This window comes from Protopterus annectens, chromosome 16.part0, assembly GCF_019279795.1.
Source record: "Protopterus annectens isolate FY-2018-M chromosome 16.part0, PAN1.0, whole genome shotgun sequence".
In the NCBI taxonomy this organism is placed as follows: domain Eukaryota; kingdom Metazoa; phylum Chordata; order Ceratodontiformes; family Protopteridae; genus Protopterus; species Protopterus annectens.
This window is the reverse complement of record NC_056750.1, coordinates 206,867,177-206,884,435: the sequence shown is the minus strand read 5'-3', so window position 1 is coordinate 206,884,435 and position 17,259 is coordinate 206,867,177. Positions and strand designations below refer to the sequence as shown.

At 42.1% G+C, this 17,259-nt stretch overlaps 1 protein-coding gene across 1 annotated transcript in view; it reads right to left on the bottom strand.

Moving 5' to 3' along the window:
• DCAF11 (DDB1 and CUL4 associated factor 11) overlaps positions 1 to 17,259 on the bottom strand; it is a gene marked incomplete in the record, with an annotated part of 1,824,350 nt that overhangs the window by 999,520 nt on the left and 807,571 nt on the right.

Here is a 17,259-nt window from a genome sequence, read left to right as displayed (position 1 = left end):
CGTAGGCGCCTCACTGAAAACCCGACTGGCCTATCAGAGGCCTCGGAGTCTGGTTTGAGTCTCGGCTGCCTGTCCTTATCTTTGTGTTTTTTATGCATTCCGGTCGTCGGTTGCTCCGACGGCATGGTATAATTAAATTTCCTACCAAAATAATGTCGGGCAAAATCAAACCGACGATTTATAGTTCGTTTGTTAAACCTAGCACAAAACCGACAACCTGTGACGTTGTGGTCTGGGCCTAGGCAAGGAATACAATAAGAATGAAAGTCCTTATGAGGTATTTGCTTCCCACAAGAAATGCAATTGTTAGCTTTTTCTGACATTGGACTGAGGCAAGAAAAGTTTCCCCAACGGGGCACTTAGCTTTAATGAAGACTTCGGTCTGAAATTCGATTTGAAAATCTCAGGAGTCGGACGACCAGCACTTGCGAACTACTTCTTCTTCAGCCACCGCGCAGCTAGAAAGACTGAAGAAAATGGCGGCGGATGCCTCTTATATACCCCTGGCGCTCTGACGTCAGGGAAGAAGCAATAGCAACCAATGCCGGACCAAGACTTTGGAACTCTGGCCGACTGTGGGACCGCCTGACGGCAGGATAACCCAAGTGTGATGACTGCAGCAGTGTAACACGATGAACATCAACAAACTTAGGCCAGACTCCAACATGCATGATACATGGGTTAAAGGAAGCACAGAGATCACAGTTAGGGACGTTCTGCTCAAGGCCCAAACAAGTTATATAATAGGAATGGAAATCATGGTGCGGAATCTGTTTTTCACAGGCAAAACCGTTATTACCTTTATCTGACATTTGTTAAAGCAAGAAAAGAGGATCCCCAACGGGGTACTTATCTGAAGGTGTCTTCAACTTGGTAGTCGGAAAGTAAAAACTACCACATAGGTGTCAGTCCCCTAAATATGGAAGACATAATAAGGGATCTGGGGACCCAAGTAGATAGTAATCTTACCTTTGATAATCACATTGCCAAAGTGGTTAGAAAATCCTTCTACGTGGCCCACCTAATCACAAAAGGGTTTGCATCCAGATCAAAAGAGGTCATTGCGCCCCTCTACCTATCACTCATAAGACCCATCTTAGAGTATAATGCCCATTTGGGATGTACCTTACAAGATACCTGCAACAGCTGGAAAGACCACAGAAGTACCTCACCAAGAGGATTAATGGCCTCAAACAGATGCCCTATGCAACTCGACTGAAGAAACTCCAGTTGTACTCGGTTGCATTCCGCCTACTCAGAGGTGATCTCTGCCTAACATACAAGGCCATGTACAACCCAGAATTGATGGACATGCTCCACCTAAAGAAAACCTTATCCCCTTCGAGCCATACGCTCTAGGGATCTAAACCTTACCACAACAATAAATAGGACGTGCTGGAGGGATAGATTCCTGTCCCAGAGACCTCCCATGGTTTGGAACAAGATCCCAATCTACATTAGGCAGAGCTCCTCGCTAACACTCTTCAAAAGAAACCTTGACGAATGGATGGGAAACAGAAAGTATACCTCGAGGATCACTTCAGTGGCTCTGCTAGACAGAGGCACAGGGAACTAATCTAAGGGGACGGCGAAAGCCAAAACATTCTGGCTAGGCTTATAAATGCCTTAGGGCAGATAGCCTAGTACCCACCTATGAACCTATAAAAAGAAGCTAAATGGCCGACCGGCACTAGTGCGAATTGCATCTGCTTCGGGCTCCGTAGCAAGAAGACTGAGGAAATGGCGTTGGCTGCCTCCCTTTATACCTGACATTCTGACATCAGTTTTGCAGCTGATGTCATATACCAAGGACTCTGGTATTCGGGCTGCCTGAGGGCTACCGGGAGCCGGATAACCCATATGCGAGGACTGCAACAGCGAAACACGAAGAACATCTGCCTGCAGGGTTGCCAACTGAGAACTTATGGAATCCTTAACTTCTGCAGATACAGTTCCTGACACAGTACTCGCTAACTCTTTGGTCAAATCTCTCTGAAGTCTAACAAAAATGTGCCAGACAGTAGAACGATCATAATCCAAGGGTCACTGAAGCAAAGACATGCTTCTCCAGTCTGTCCATCGCCTGAGACCCTGTTGGGGGGAAGGACAGTGGAATTTTCATCAGCTAGGTCCTTCTTTCTGGCCGTCACAATGACCATGGAATCAACTGGAATCCCTTTTCCCCAAAACTGTCTGTCCACAGGTGATGCCATTATCCTGTCCAGTCTCGGAGGTATTGAATCTGTGGACTCAGCCCACTTAGAGATCATACCTATCAGCTCGTCAGCAGGCAGAGTCACCAAGGAAGTAGAGGGTCCTTTACCGAAAGCCTCTAGAAAAACAGGTTCCTATGGTGTAGCATTAGAGGATGTTCAGCCACCTCTCTGTTTCAAGATCTCTATGTCCCTAAAGGGGGCATCTTCAGGAAATGACTGTAGGGACCCTTCACCTTCGTTGTGTGTTCGGTGATGGACTCCTGCAGGGGGTCTAGGTGCTTCCTCTTGCACACCCTTTTCAAGGGTACTTCATCAATGGGATGATCTGGGGAAGTCTCAGAAGAGGAAATCACAACTCTGAGAGGAAACCTGAAGGAAGGAAAAGGAATACCACCAAAGGAAACCAGCACTATGACCAGGTCACAAAAAAGAGGGAGAGTGAAGAAAAGTAAATGAAAAGATTACAACCCTCAAGTTCAACACAGAAGGAGGTACCAACAATGGTATGTTGGAAATACGACTAAGTCGCAAGGGCAAGATAGAAAACAGAAAGAAGAAGTTTGAAAGTACAAAGTAAAAACAGTAAGGATTGCAAAGGTATAATGGAAACTATGGAGAACAAAATGCAGAAGAATTTTAAGAAAAAAAAAAACTGTACTTCTCTCATAGGCTCGAGAGAGACTGGTAGACCATGTCCATTAGCGGCAAACAAGATCTGAGGTATTTGGCAAGGTGCACTGTGGATAAAGGAGAAACTTGAGAGATCTGGTGGCTGTGAGCTGTAGCATCAGCAGTGTCGGATCCAAACCCATTTGTGAGGATAGAATGAAGACTGACAACATCAGATCAATGTCTACCTAGTCTTACCTTTTGAGTGCCTTAAGAGTCTACTTACCTCCCCCATCTTTTCCTTCTCTTTCCCTCTCCCTTTTTTCTAACCATTGCATGCCCTCTTGAATGGCTCTGGGGATTCTGTCTCAACCAGCCATTCTGGTAATCCATTCCACGGTCCCAAAATATTCTTAAAAGTATTTTTGAAGCTCCATGGAGTAGTTAGCTCCTACAATCTGCTGCTAATGTCCCCACCTTTCCCTTCAGTCTTTCCTGCTTAAAATGACCCCTTCATTCGTCTGGACATGACCTGCCCCACATTCCTTCTGTTTCAAATGACAAGACTTCAAGCTCCTCCAGATTCCAGTCATATTACTTCCGTTCCAGCCCACAGCTACTTCTGGAAGCTTTCTCTTAAACTGCTTCCAGCAGCTTGATGTCTCTCATATAGCCTACAGTACTCAAGCAGTACTATGGCCAGTGCCCTGTAAAGTGGAAGCATTATCTCTCTGCTTCTGGAAGGGAGTGAAACTTCAGGGTACAACTTAAATATAACATTTAAAAAGTCAAATCTGAAGACTGCATAACCCTTCGGTTTCAGCCCTGTTGTACAGTGGCACTTTTCCACTGAGAAGCCATGCTGTGCAGCTTCTGTTCAGCTGCTTATAAGTCATAAAAAACAAGTTTTAAACAGCTGTGATGCCATAGCTGACGTTTCCAGTATGTATAGGGGGATGTCCTTTGCTTAAGTTGTGTGTTCCAGACAGTGTAGTGGTTCAGTGCATTCAGTATCTCCTCTCAGTTTGGATTTGATTAGCTGATATGACCATACCTGCAGTTATTGTAAGCTTGCTTACAGGAATTTGCATTTTTTACTTAAAATGAAAGAAAAGTTAAAGAATTTCTTGTCTCGTGGAAGATGGCTGCATTTTAACTAGAGGTAAGAGAAGCTAGTCAGCAGCTGTTGTGGAGGACTTGTAGGGGATGACTGGTATGTTGGAAGGGCAGGTCAGAGCTACAGAAAACTGTGTTGTAGAACTGTGCTTCAGTTTTGATTATTTAATGCATCATCATATTGACCTGAAGTACACTGCAGGACAGGACAACATTAGGAATGTTAGAGTGAAAGAAGGGTAAAAGGCACTGAGCACTGGATGCAGTGATCAAAAGAAGGTACAGAGTGGCTAGATATTCAGACAGACTGAATGCAGAGAGTAGGGAGGGTGCCTGTAAACAGTGAACACTTGGGACAAGTGCCACAGGTTTGTTTAATTATGATGGCTGCTTTGTATTTGCAGCTTAGTTACTGCAGATTGTAAAACAGATTGGTGGAGGAGTATATGTCACTCAAATTTATTTTCTGAGGAAACCGTTGATGCCTACTTGTTTGGTCTATAAAACAAGAAAATGTTGGCAGTCTTCACAGTACAACCAGCCACCTTGAAATTATTTTGCAAGAGAAAGTGGTTCTAGGCCTGTAATAAGAAAGGGACCATGCACATTCACACTGATGTACTACATGGATCACACAAATAATGAATGGGTGGGAACTGCTGATTTTAGAGTTGAGTAAGACTGGAAAGGTGGAGTGGAGGAAAGATTAAAGCCAGTCATAACAGATAATGTGTAAGCTGTACAACTTAGCATTACTTCTCCACAGGTAGTGCAAGAAGAGAACACTCACAAGCCACCCACCCCCCCAAATGACAGAAGTCAGAAAATTACTCCTTGGGTGACCCTGCTTTGGAACATCATTGGTTGGAAGATGGGGCAGAAAATGTAGTAAGGAGGAGATCTGCTTTAAAAGGAAATGCTGTATGTAATACTGATTGGAGTGAAACTGAAACCAAAGATTATTTGGAAGGAGACGTATTAAGAGCAATGGTAGTGACTTGCAAGATCTTTTGACATGAAGTAGCGACAAACAGCAAACCATGAATGACTGCAGGACACTGAATGTGCTGCACTTTAAGATGGAAGCGCCAAATGAAAAGTACATCAGTAGATGAAGTAATGAGTACTTTTTCTTGAGATCTGTATTGAGTTGTTTAAACAGGCTGCACTTAATTTCTCTTATTTCTTTTATCAGTCCCTACAGCACATTCCTAGGTTGAATGAAGCTGTTTGTAGGAGCTGAACAATGGAAGATTTTCATGAGTTCTCCATTTCTGACGGAAAGATTCTGCTCATTATGGAATGTCATGAGTTGTACAGTGGTTAGTAAGTGTTTCAAGTGTATGCTATATATAAGATTTGAACAGAATGGTAATTTTGCAGGAAAGTGTGAAGAATTCTTGAGTGTCGAATTTCTTCCCTTCAAAACACGGGGCTGTTTACGATCATAACATTTTGATAACACTAGGATTTGAGTGGTATTTTTCTCATCTTGCATATTAACAACTTTCTGCAAACTATTGAACTACTTTTTTGAATTTTAACAAACATTTATATGCTACAGCTTTATAAATGTATTTATAATTATGCCAGGTTTCCAGACGTCCCTATTTGAGTGGGTCTCTCCCGGGATCAGCAGCCTGATCCAGAGTCCTGCTCTGCCAGTTAAAATAGTGGTGAAATAGCCTCCGTTTTGTTTTTTGTTTCGCCAGTATGCCGGTATGCGAGCCAATCGAAACAAAATTGTAAAATGGAGCTACTTCTGTTCAATGCAGAACTGCTGCAGTTCCGCATAAACAGAAGTAGCTCAGTTTTGTGATTTTTTTTTTTGATTGGCTCATATACCGGCATACGGGCCAATCAAAAATGGCTAAACACACAGCTACTTGTGTTTAATGCAGAACTGCGATGTTCCGCATTAAAGACCTTTTTTTTTTTTTTTGTCCCTATCTGGCCCATCGGAAATCTGGCAAACCTGATAATATGTGATGTTAACTTTATGTTGACTCAGTGAAACTGTAAACACCACTTCGTAAGTTTTGCATTTTTATTCCAAATTTTGTGTTTCTTGGGTATAACAGCTATAAATTACTACCCTGACAGGCTGTATAAATGCTAAGGCTTTGTGGTGTTTGCTTTTTTTACATATTTGTGCTTTGTTACAGTCATAGTACAAGATACAACTTGGGGGGGGGGGGGTTCAAGAATGCTTATTAAATTATTTTTTATTTACTTACTCGGGTTGCAGGAGGATGTTTATTTTTCTGTTCTTGTTAGTATTTAAATCTTTTAAAGCAGTGAAAATGACTACTGATAATGTTTTTGTTGTATTCTGATCTATGTAAAGATATCACATTTTCTGAACCATGTAGCAGCAAGCCTGTAAAAAGGAAGGAAAAGATGGGTGGGCATTCCGGTTCAGAACATACGACCCTGACGGAAAATTGGTGATGGGACTTTGGAATACAAAGATTAGATTCTTTACTTTTAGTTCATTTTAGGACCCAAATATAGAAGACCTTGCTATACTCTAGTTTAATCAGATGGAGAAGCTTAGAGATGAAGGATTCAGAATAGTTATTTTAGAAGTGATTTAAATTTTTGTCTTTCACCCAGAGAATGTGGGTTAGGGCTATGTGTGGTGATTGTGCTCCACACAAGATGTCAGGTGGAGTTATGAGAATGACTTCATCAGAAAAAAAAGATTAGTGGAAGGTTTTCTCCAGAAGGATACTGATCTGCTTTGAAGAATGACTAGCGGAATGACAGTTTCACAAAGTCTGCAGAGTAAACACACTTCAGCAACGAGTACCCCTGAAGCTTCTGATGCCCTAACCGCTGAGGGGCACAAGGAAAGATGCATAAAAGTAGCATATTAGAAAATAAATTAAGAATACTTCAAGAAGGTAGGATGTTTGGAATGAGTATGGATAAAGCTATCCATCACAGAAGAAGTGATCAAATGTAGACAAACTCATTCTGCACTCTTAAGGTTAAGGCTGAATTAACCAGAAGAGGGGAAGGCTCCTGAGTAAAAGTAGAAACTGATACTAAACTTCTGCTGTTAAAACCTTATATGCAAAGAAAGAAGGCCTGGATCCATAGTGCTAAAGATGGTTTAGGCAATCTTAAAAGGACTAATAGGGAGATTAGAGAAGCTTTCTTCAAGTGTTACACAGAGTAAAGAAAATATGTGATGTCTGATGAATAGTGTGTGTGGGGGGGGTACTGGTAGCCAATGAAAGGGAAGGACTTAAGGTAATTAAAAGGGGGAATTCATTCAATCTATTAGACATCTGAAAAGTGGAAAAGCTGTGGGTGGCTAACGGAAATCCAAATGATTTCCATAAAATGGTAGGTTTAGATCTGGTAGAGGTGTTACTCTGGCTCTGGATTGTGGAAGATTACCAGTGTCAAGCACAGAGGCAACTGTAATGATCTTACACAAAAACAAAGACAGAATAGACGTTAAAAATTATAGGCACATTTGCTTATGTAACACAGAAGCAAACCATTTTGCTGTGATACAGTTAGCTAGAGTTGAGAGTTTTTTATTCAACTTAATTGAGCACTAGCAGGCTGCTTCTGTAATGGGTCATTCTTCAACCAATCATTTTAGAACATTAAGTTTACAGACTGGAGTAAGCAGGGCAGGACTGGGAAGGGCAGAAATTGTGTTTATGAAAATTCAAAACGCTTTTGCTTTTGATGGTGCACTGTGGGGGGGTTTTATTGCTTCAGCAACTTGTAGGTCAGAGGTGCTGGTTAAATGGGCTCAAGGTGCTTTATAAGCAACTGCTGATGCTTATGGTCACAAACAGGGGTTTCAGATAAAGGGCAGATTTGATTCTTAAGATCTGTCTGGGACACCCATTATCTAGTTATTTTTTAGCTGTAATACAACCTTGGCTTCAAAGACTGCAGGCCTTTTTGGGGTCAGGGCAATAAATTATATTAGTGGAAACTACCATTTTTGCAAAAAACTGAATGATTTTACTGCAGGATGAGTGCAACCAGTTCATACGTTGGTACTAGGCTATCAGCCCTAGTGCCTATACAAGCCTAGCCATAACAATTCCCTGGCTATTTCTTCCCACACTATTTACTTCCCTGGACCCTTGTCTAGCAGGGCGACTGGCGTGATCCCCGGGGTGAATTTCCTTTCTCCCATCCAATCGTCAAGGTTCCTTTTGAAGAGGGCCAAAGAGGTACTCTGCTTGACATGTATGGGCAATCTATTTCAGAGTCTGGGGAGTCTCTGGGTCAGGAACCTATTCCTCCAGCATGTTTTGTTTATTGTGATGACAAGGTTTAGATCCCTGGAGCGTGTGGCTCTGAGGGATTGGGACTTCTTTAAGTGTAGCATGTCCAACAGCTCTGGGTTTGACATGGCCTTGTATGGTAAGCAGAGATCGTCTCTGAGTAGACAATATGAGACAGAGTATAGCTGGAGTTTTTTAAGGCGGTCAGTGTAGGGCATCTGCTTTAGGCCTGTGATTCTTTTAGTGAGGTATTTCTGTGGCCTTTCCAGTTGTTGCAGATGTCTTGAGAGGTACATACCAAACGGGGCATTGTATTCTAGAATGGGTCTAATGAGGGATGAGTACGGTGGGACAATGACCTCCTTTTTTCTGGATGAAAAGCCCTTAGTGATGAAGTGTGCCACATAGAAGGATTTCCTGACTGTTGTGGCGATGTGGTTATCTAAAGTGAGACCACTATCCACCTGTGTGCCTAAGTCTCTTATCACACTTTTGGTGTTAATGTACTGCCACCTATATGGTAATTCATGGGTACATGTTTTTTCCCAAAGGAGATAACTATACATTTCTTGGCATTGAGCTTGAGCCCATGGCTCTGGCGCCAAGCATCTGTTTCTGTAAGGCCCTTTTGTAGAGTATCCACATCATTTGTGGGATTCAATAATGGCTCCCAGTTTGCAGTCATCTCCGAACTTTGTTAGCCAGAGTCCCTTAGTGTTGGCCTGTACTTCAGAGAAGTAGATGCCAAACAAGAGCAGTCCCAGGACTGATCCCTGAGGTACTCCACTTGTCACTTGTCTGGAGCTGGATTTGGAGTCGGCTACTTTTACAGTGTGGGTTCTATCAGTAAGCCAGTTAGCAACCCATTGGGTGACGTAGGGATTAATGCCCAGCTTAGTAAGTTTATCTATGATTTCAGAGTGGGGGATGGTGTCAAAGGCCTTGGCAAGGTCTAGATAGACTGTGTGAACCACACTACCCTTGTCCATGGCTCTGGAGACTTGATTCAAAGAAGTCAATAAGTTCAGGAGACAAGATCGGCCCTTCACGAATCCAAACTGGGTGGGGTCCAGTGTTTGAAGGTTGCCAATGTCTTTGTTTATAAGTTCCATGAAAATACGCTCCATGGCCTTGCAGATAAGGCTCGTCAGACTGATGGGACGGTAGTTTCCAGGATCCAAGGTGGATCCCCCCTTGTGGAGTGGGATAACTGTAGCTCTGTGCCACTCAGTGGGCACGAAACCTGAGGCGAGGCTATGATTAAACATGTCACTTAGGTGAGGTGCCAGTTCATATTGTAGTTCATGTAGTACACAGCCCGGGATGTCATCTGGTCCCATGGATGCTGTATTCTTAGCTTTGGAGAGTGTGTTTTTTACCTGTATGGCCGTTATTACAGGAATATGACAATCTTCCAGTACTGAGATGGGCCATTTAGGGGGTGAGGTTGGCACTGAATTGATCAGCCAGGATATTGGCAGTATCCTTGGGATCAGTATATTTAATACCATTCTGTTTTAGCTCAGAGCAGATCTGAGCATTGCCATTTAGATTCTTGACATAGTTATAAAATGCCTTGTAGTTGTCTTTGGAATCTTTGGCAATTTTATTTTCGTAACTAGCTTTGGAGGATTTTATGAGGGATCTCAGTTTCTTACTGAGGCTGGTAAGGGAGTTTTTTGCATCCTGGGATTTTCCTCTTTTCTGCAACAGTTTCTTCCTTTTGTTGTAAAGTTTGTTTATGGTAGGGGACCACCAGACTGGCTTCCTTTTTTTGGAGGAGAGCATCTTGGTTCAATTTGGGATGGCACAATTCATGCATGAGTGGATGTGCTCGTACAGTGCCTTAGTGTAGGATTCAGCAGTTGAACTTTCAGTTCTCATCTGCATGGCTGTCATGAAGTTTGTCCCTTCTGACCCGAGTAGCATGAAGTTGGCTTTGGAAAAGTTTTTTATGGAGGTTTCCTTATTGGGGGGTGGGGGTGGGATGTGGATGTTAAGGGTGATTAGCTTATGGTCAGACCTGACTAACGAGGGGGTGACCATAGGTGTGGGGCATCGATTTTCCATGTTGGTAATGACCAGGTCTAGGATATTGGACATCCTGGTGGACTATGGATTAGTTGATCCAGGGCATTGGAATTTATGAATTCCAAGAACCGTTGGGCAAAGGTGTTGGTACACGAGTATTTTTCCCAGTTAATGGCAGGGTAGTTAAAATCACCCATTATTAGGGTGTTTGGTTCTATCTTAATATTTTCCAGTAGTTTAGAAAGGTGTAGTGAGAATCTTGGGGCATGGTGGGGGATCTGTAGCAAGCTACAATTTGGATTGCAGTCTTACCTAGTGTTAGTTGCACCTGGAGAATTTCAGATGCATTGTGTTGGGCAACTAGCCTGGAGGTGTGAATATCCTTGGTGAAAATTGACACTCCTCCACCTTTAGTGTTTCGGTCCTGGTTTGGTGGCCAAAAAGTGTGGTAAGAGTTGTAATCTGGTATTGCAGGGGTGCTCTCTGAAGCCTTGAACCAGGTCTCAGTTACTGCACAGATATTGATGTTCTCCATTTTTAGGAGTGCCTCGAGAGAGTGCATTTTGAGGTTTAGATTTCTAGCATTGAGCAGCATTACCTTCAGATTTTGCATGCTTGTACCTGTTACGGTGGTGGTTTTGTCCTTTGAACTTTGCCTAAAAAAGGCACTATAGGAGTGGCAAGAGCCTTAGCCAGTAACCTGAATCCCAGGGGCGACAGGTGCAGACCATCTCTGGCAAAGCATCGTGGTCTGTCGATCAAGTCGCCCCAGGCAGACAGATACTGGATCCCCTTTGAATGACACCAGAGGCTTAGCCAATTGTTGAAGTCAATCATTTTGTCCTTATATTGTGGTATCATTCTGGGCGAAGGCAAGATGCTACTCAGGGCTAGGGTCATACATGCCTGGGCCACATGATCTGAGAGCTCTTCCATGTCTCTTTTCATGTAGTCCAAGGAGGTATGTCTCAAGTCATTCACTCCAACATGGACAATGACATAGTCATATTTGTACTTGTTGTGGAGTGACCTGAGTGCATGCGTTATGTGGCGGATCCTGGCACCCGACAGGCAGCTGACTAATTTTCTCCTGGTTCAACCTGACGAGTGGGACATCAGTGTGCCGGACTATAGAGTCACCTATGACTAAAGTGTTAGGCACGTTGTCTTGCCTTAGGGGCTGTTGCTGGGTGGCACACTGGTGTTGTGAGCTATGTGACACTTTGGTTGTGATTGGTGTTTGTTTGCGTTTCAGCTTCAGAGGTCCTTGTTGCTTGGGCAGGTTACAGTTAAGGGCCTCTGCATATGTGGATTTAGTGTTGCTATATGTGGGTGTTGGTGGTGTGGGTTTAGAAGGGCTATGTGTTGCTTGAGGTGTAGTGTGGGTGTTAACCTTCTCCTCTTGACTGTCTAGCACAATCTTGGGTGGAGAGAGCTTTGCTTCCATTTTGGCTATGTAAGTGCATCTCTCACAGGTTGTAGTGTTGGGTGGTAGGAGGAGAGGGTTGTCTGTGTACATGAGGCAATTGCTGCATTGCCCCAGTATGCCCAGATTCACCAGGTGGACAGGAGAAATCACCGGAAGCTGAACCTTGGACATGCCTGGTTTGGTGCTTTTTTTTTTTGTAAAGTACAGGAGCTGTTTTCCCTTACCTTAGCAAGGTACTTTGCAATTATAGGCTGTTTAGTGCCTACGATTAATTTCTCCTTATTAACAAGGAGAGTTGAGTGTTTGTATCACTTTAAGGCTTCCTAGTGCTTTCCAGCTGGTATTAGAGCAAGTGCTAGTCACAGGGATGCTTAAAGGTAAGATGAAAAAAAATGCACACTGCAGTGTGCACTAGAGAAGTTAGATGTGAAAGCAGGTAACTTAAGTTTTACCTGTTTAAAAAGTTAAGGTTTAGTGGAGAGTTACTATTTTTAAAACAGCAAGATAGATTGAAAGGGGTGGTCACTTTTGTATTCTGGTACTATGGAATACAGTAGGATGGCCAATAAATTTAAATAGTTGAAGGGGAGGGATTTCAAAAATGATGATTTTGTGATTACTCTCACAAGCCAGTGAAAGCAGAGAGGAAATGAGATATATGGTCAGATTAACATAAGAGGCAGGCAACTAGAAATACAGTGGTATTTAACAAGACAACTGTAACTGGGTGGGAAAAAAATTCTGCCCGACTCAGAAGAGACAGAGCTGTTGTCTCTTTTGAAGTTTTAATATGCAGTTAAAGCAGAAACACAAGGTAAAGAAAACAAATCACAGTATTCAAAATATAAAAGGCAATAAAGTAATACAAAATACAACAAATAAAAGCAAACTAACCTTTCCTTCAGAGCAAAGTGTAGCAGAGTCTGGATGAGCCTTTCTGGTAATCTGGGGATCTTAACATTTTCTCAGTTTGGTACAGCATAAACTCATTTATCCATCATGGGAAGTCAGAAGTATTAAGAATATGTGATGGGGAAGGGGTGTCTCTAGGCTTAAATGAGGTGCAAGGATTGGATAGAATTACTTGGGCTTACAGGTTAATTTTCAAGATATTCATGAAAGAAAGTGGAGTAACTCTTAAGTCAAGGTAAGAAGAATGTTAGATTCAGGGGTAGAAAAAGGTTAATACATGGAGAGGGAGAAGTGATTTGGTATAGATGCTAATTTTACCACGTGATACATTTAGGTAGTTAGGTAGGTATGTTTTAAACCTCAAGAAAAGACACTAGGTGACATTCAAAAAGCTTGTCATTAACTTATATGGAATGGAACTCAAAAGTCATTTCAGCAAAGGTACAATAAGATCTGGTAGCCAAAGGTGAGATGGGAAGCCCCTGACTTCTGAAGATAAATAATGGCTATTATGGTTTAATTATCATGTTAAGTGGTTAGGAGTATAAAGTTCAAGAATCGGACCTTTGGGGGAAGGGCTCAAAATAAATTATAGGGCAGTGTTTGATGAACTCAACATGATGACTGTAAAAGCCAAACAAGCCAATGTAGGTACAGCTATTTGGACTGATGAGATTAAGGATATAAGATTGAGATTGATCTGGAGAACTGCCTAGGGAGATGTTGCGAAGACAATTTCTAGATGGGAGAGCTTAAATGATAAACTATGACTCACGCAGGGAGGAAGGTTGAGAGGTGAGGAGAAATCATTTGAGGAGTTAAGTCAAATATATGGTATACTCAAAGGGGGCAGGTTATCTTAAGATAGGTTAAAGGCTATGACAAACTAAATGAGTGGTACTAGGAGTAATGTGGTAGATGGTATAAGAGATTACAGGAAAGCAAATAGGGAGTGACAGGAAGTGAAACATTTTAAAGAAAGGTAGGATTAGGTTTTTGTATAGATGTTTGGGAAAGCAGAAGTCTATGCAGGCTTTGGGTAAGCTGAGAAACAGCTGGTCTAAATGTGGCAGAAAATCGGTTTTGGACTGTCTTTAATATGGCTAAGATCCTTAGTCAGAGTGGTCCTCCGGGAGATGGACACTGCAGGCTGTTGCATAGATGATACAGGACATTGACAAGAACAGTGAAACAAGGATGGATGGGTTATAGTGTTTGATTGTTGGAGATGAGCAATAAACAACAGGGATCAGTTACACATGTGGTAGGAATGTAAACAGGTGAGACGGGTGTGGGATTGGGCTTGAAAAACCTCGAGAGGTATCTATGGTGAAGATATGTGGGATACATTGGAATTTTGTTTATTAGGGCTTAATATCCAGGGGAAGTGCTGGCGATTGCAAAACAGGGTGAGGATCCAAATGTCAAGCAAGATAGGTCAGCAGCACGATTACAAAGTGGAAGGAGTTAGTCACCTGAGTATATGGTAGTGTCTTGTGTATGCAGAGTCTGTGGGGGGTATGGAAAGCTATTCAAACAAGGTGCTTTTATCTTTAGCAGAGCAGTGAGGTGTGGATGAATTATGCAGGTTTGAATACAGATGGGACAGCAAACAGAGGCAGGCAGTGGCTTTGTTAGGATGCTGGGTCTTTTTATTGTAATCAGATTAACAGACAGATATCTTTACCTGGTTTACTTTAACTACATCATCTGATTATTATGTATGCACTGGTTATTAAGCTATCTGCTATACTTATTATTCCATGTAAAATTTTTATACACATTTTTTGTATTTTAATTGAGATTATATTGGGTACTAATACTGTTGTGGGTTATGAAAAGTACAGTTATGCAAGTTCCACTTACTATAAAAGTAAGTTATGTACTTACCATTATGTTCCATCTGTGTTGTCCATTTTCGTTCTTCCTCAATCAATGGGTTCGGATCTGATCCCTCGGAACCGACTCAGCTGTTGCAAAAGCTTGTGGCAACCAAAAAATTCTTGAGTTTCTCCCTTACCTATATTGCACAACCCCCAAGTACCTCAGATCTTGTTTGCTAATAATAGCAGAAAGAAATATTTGCAGTCATATTGAGAAGAGACTATATACTGAGCTCAGTATCAAGGAAGTGGAATCCGTTAACCTCTCGCTCTTCCAGGAGTTTTCAAAGGTAGGGGATTGGTGGGAGGGGAATTGAGGAAGAATGAAAATGGACAACACAGATGGAACGTTATGGCAAGTATATAACTTCCTCATCTGATGTAGTCAATTTTCATTCTGTCCTTAACCAGTGGGACAGAGTCCCCAGCTACCTAAAATCCTGGGTGGAGTCAAGGAAGGATATTCCTGAGCACTACTGAACTAAATGATGCCCTACCTCTGGAGATTGGCTCCACTTTGTAATGAGTAACAAAGGTATGGGGGAGTAGCCCAAGTTGCTGCCGCACATGTATCATCCATGGACACTCTACACTGGAACACTGAAAAAGTTGTCATGGCTCTAGTTGAATGAACCCATAACGGTTTCAATAAGGTAATTCCCAATTTGTTATAAATAAAAGAAATACATTCAGCCATCTGGCTAAAGTTACTCTGGCAACTGTTTTACCTAATTTTTATTTCTGAAAATGAAAAATAATTGGTCAGTTTTCCCGATGTTTTTTGATTTATTGTATGTAAAAACATAATTGTTTGTAAACATTCAATAATTGCAACATGTAGTCAACCTTGCTAGCAAATTTAGAAAAGAATACTGGGAAATTAGTGTACTGATTGATATTAGACTCTGACACCACCTTAGGGAAAAAGGAAGCATTGGTTCGCAATGCGATTCTGTCCTTGTGAAAGACCAAGTATAGTGGTTCTGAAGATAAAGCTTGGGGCTCTCTGAAATTCTTCTGGCAGAAGTAATACCAACTAGAAATATTGCCTTCCAGGAAAGATATTTAAGATCACACTGGGCTGTTGATTCAAATGGGGGGTGGGGTGGGTAACAGTCTGCAGTACCAAACTCTGGTCCCATGGGGAAGTAGGGTCTTTAAAAGGAGGCCTTAAAAGAAGAGTGCCTCGCAAAAAGGCTTTGCAGAGCTTATGAGAGGCAACAGAATAACCTTCAAATCCAATGTAAAAATTCAACATTTTGTTGCTAATTGGACCTTAATTGTCGAGGAACTAGCTCCTTCTTTAAAAAGTAGAGCTAAAAACTCAAGGATGTTATGTATGGAAACTGAAACTGGATCAACATTATTTTGACGTGCCCAGTAAAGAAACTTTCTCTATTTACTTGAGTGGAGTTTACATGTAGATGGTTTATGGGAAGTATGTGTTTGACAGGGGAAGAGAGCATAGGCTGTCTGGCTATTAATGGAATTGGAGAAGCCAGGAGGACATCCTGAGGTTTGGTATATCTGGACGGATCATTCTTGTCAGGTGAGAGAGGAGGTCTGAGTCAGATCCAGAATCCAAGGCTTGTGAAGTAAGTGAGGCCAAAGGAAGGAAACCAAATATTTCGGAGGCCAGCAGGGTGCAATAAAGAAGACTTTGCTCTTCAATGTGGCAGCTTTCTATAAGAATTTTGGAATTAGCGGGATTGGTGGAATAGGTGTATAGTAGACTGGGGGGCTAATCGTGAAGTACAGCATCACTCGGTGATTCCTTCTGTGGGGGGGGATCAGGGCAAAGTAGCTGCTGTACTTGTTGTTTAGGGGAGATGCAAAAAGATTGCTGCATGGCTGGCCCCACTGGCAGAAAATCATTTCTGTCGTGTTCCTGCTTAGAGACCACTCATGAGGTAGAAGAATGCACTTGCTCAGTTCGTCTACTATCACTCTGGACTTTCCCCTAATATGGGTTGCTATGAGAAAGCGGTTGGATGAGATCACCCATTGCCACACCCTGAGTGCTTCTCAACACAAAGGGTAAAATCTGGTCCCTCCTTGTTTGTTGATGTACCAAACTACTGACATATTGTTCATTTGAATTGCAATAGTCCCCGAGAGAAGAGAATCTTGGAAGGGCCTGCAATGCTAAAAGCACTGCTCTCATTTCTAGGACAATGACATGCAAGTTGAACTCTTCGGGGGATCAAGTGCCTTGGACTGTATTCCCCAGAAAATGCCCCCCATCTGAGAACCAAGACCCATCCGTCATGAATGAAGATCAACAACACAGATGGAACATTACAATAAGAACATAACTTCTTTTTTCCTCTCTGTTTTTCTACCAAAAAAATGTCTTGTTTATATAATTTGTGTTTTTCTTCCTTGTTGGATATCTGGTATTTTTTCTGCTACTGTTTAAAATGGCAGAAAAAGAGAAAGGCCCATCTGGTTTCAAAAAATGTCTAAAGTGCGGACATAAAATTCTGGTTTCTGATGCCCACATATTCTGTGTGCACTGTTTAGAACACTGCACCTTCAAGAGGATTGTTCTTTGTCATGCCTTTAATCCTAGAGCTCTGGTTGAACACAAAAACAAGTTGATTTTAAAAGGGTTACTTCCTTCTTCCTTTGAGGTGCTTTCTGGAGCGCCATCACCTGAGAAATTAAAAAAAAAAACTAAATTTTCTTCCCAGAGCTCTTCTTCATCAAAGCCTTCGGAGAAGTCTAAGAAAAGGCCACTTTTGGATCTGACCTCCCCTTCAAATCCTAGAAAGAAAATATCTAAGCTTTCAGATCAGACT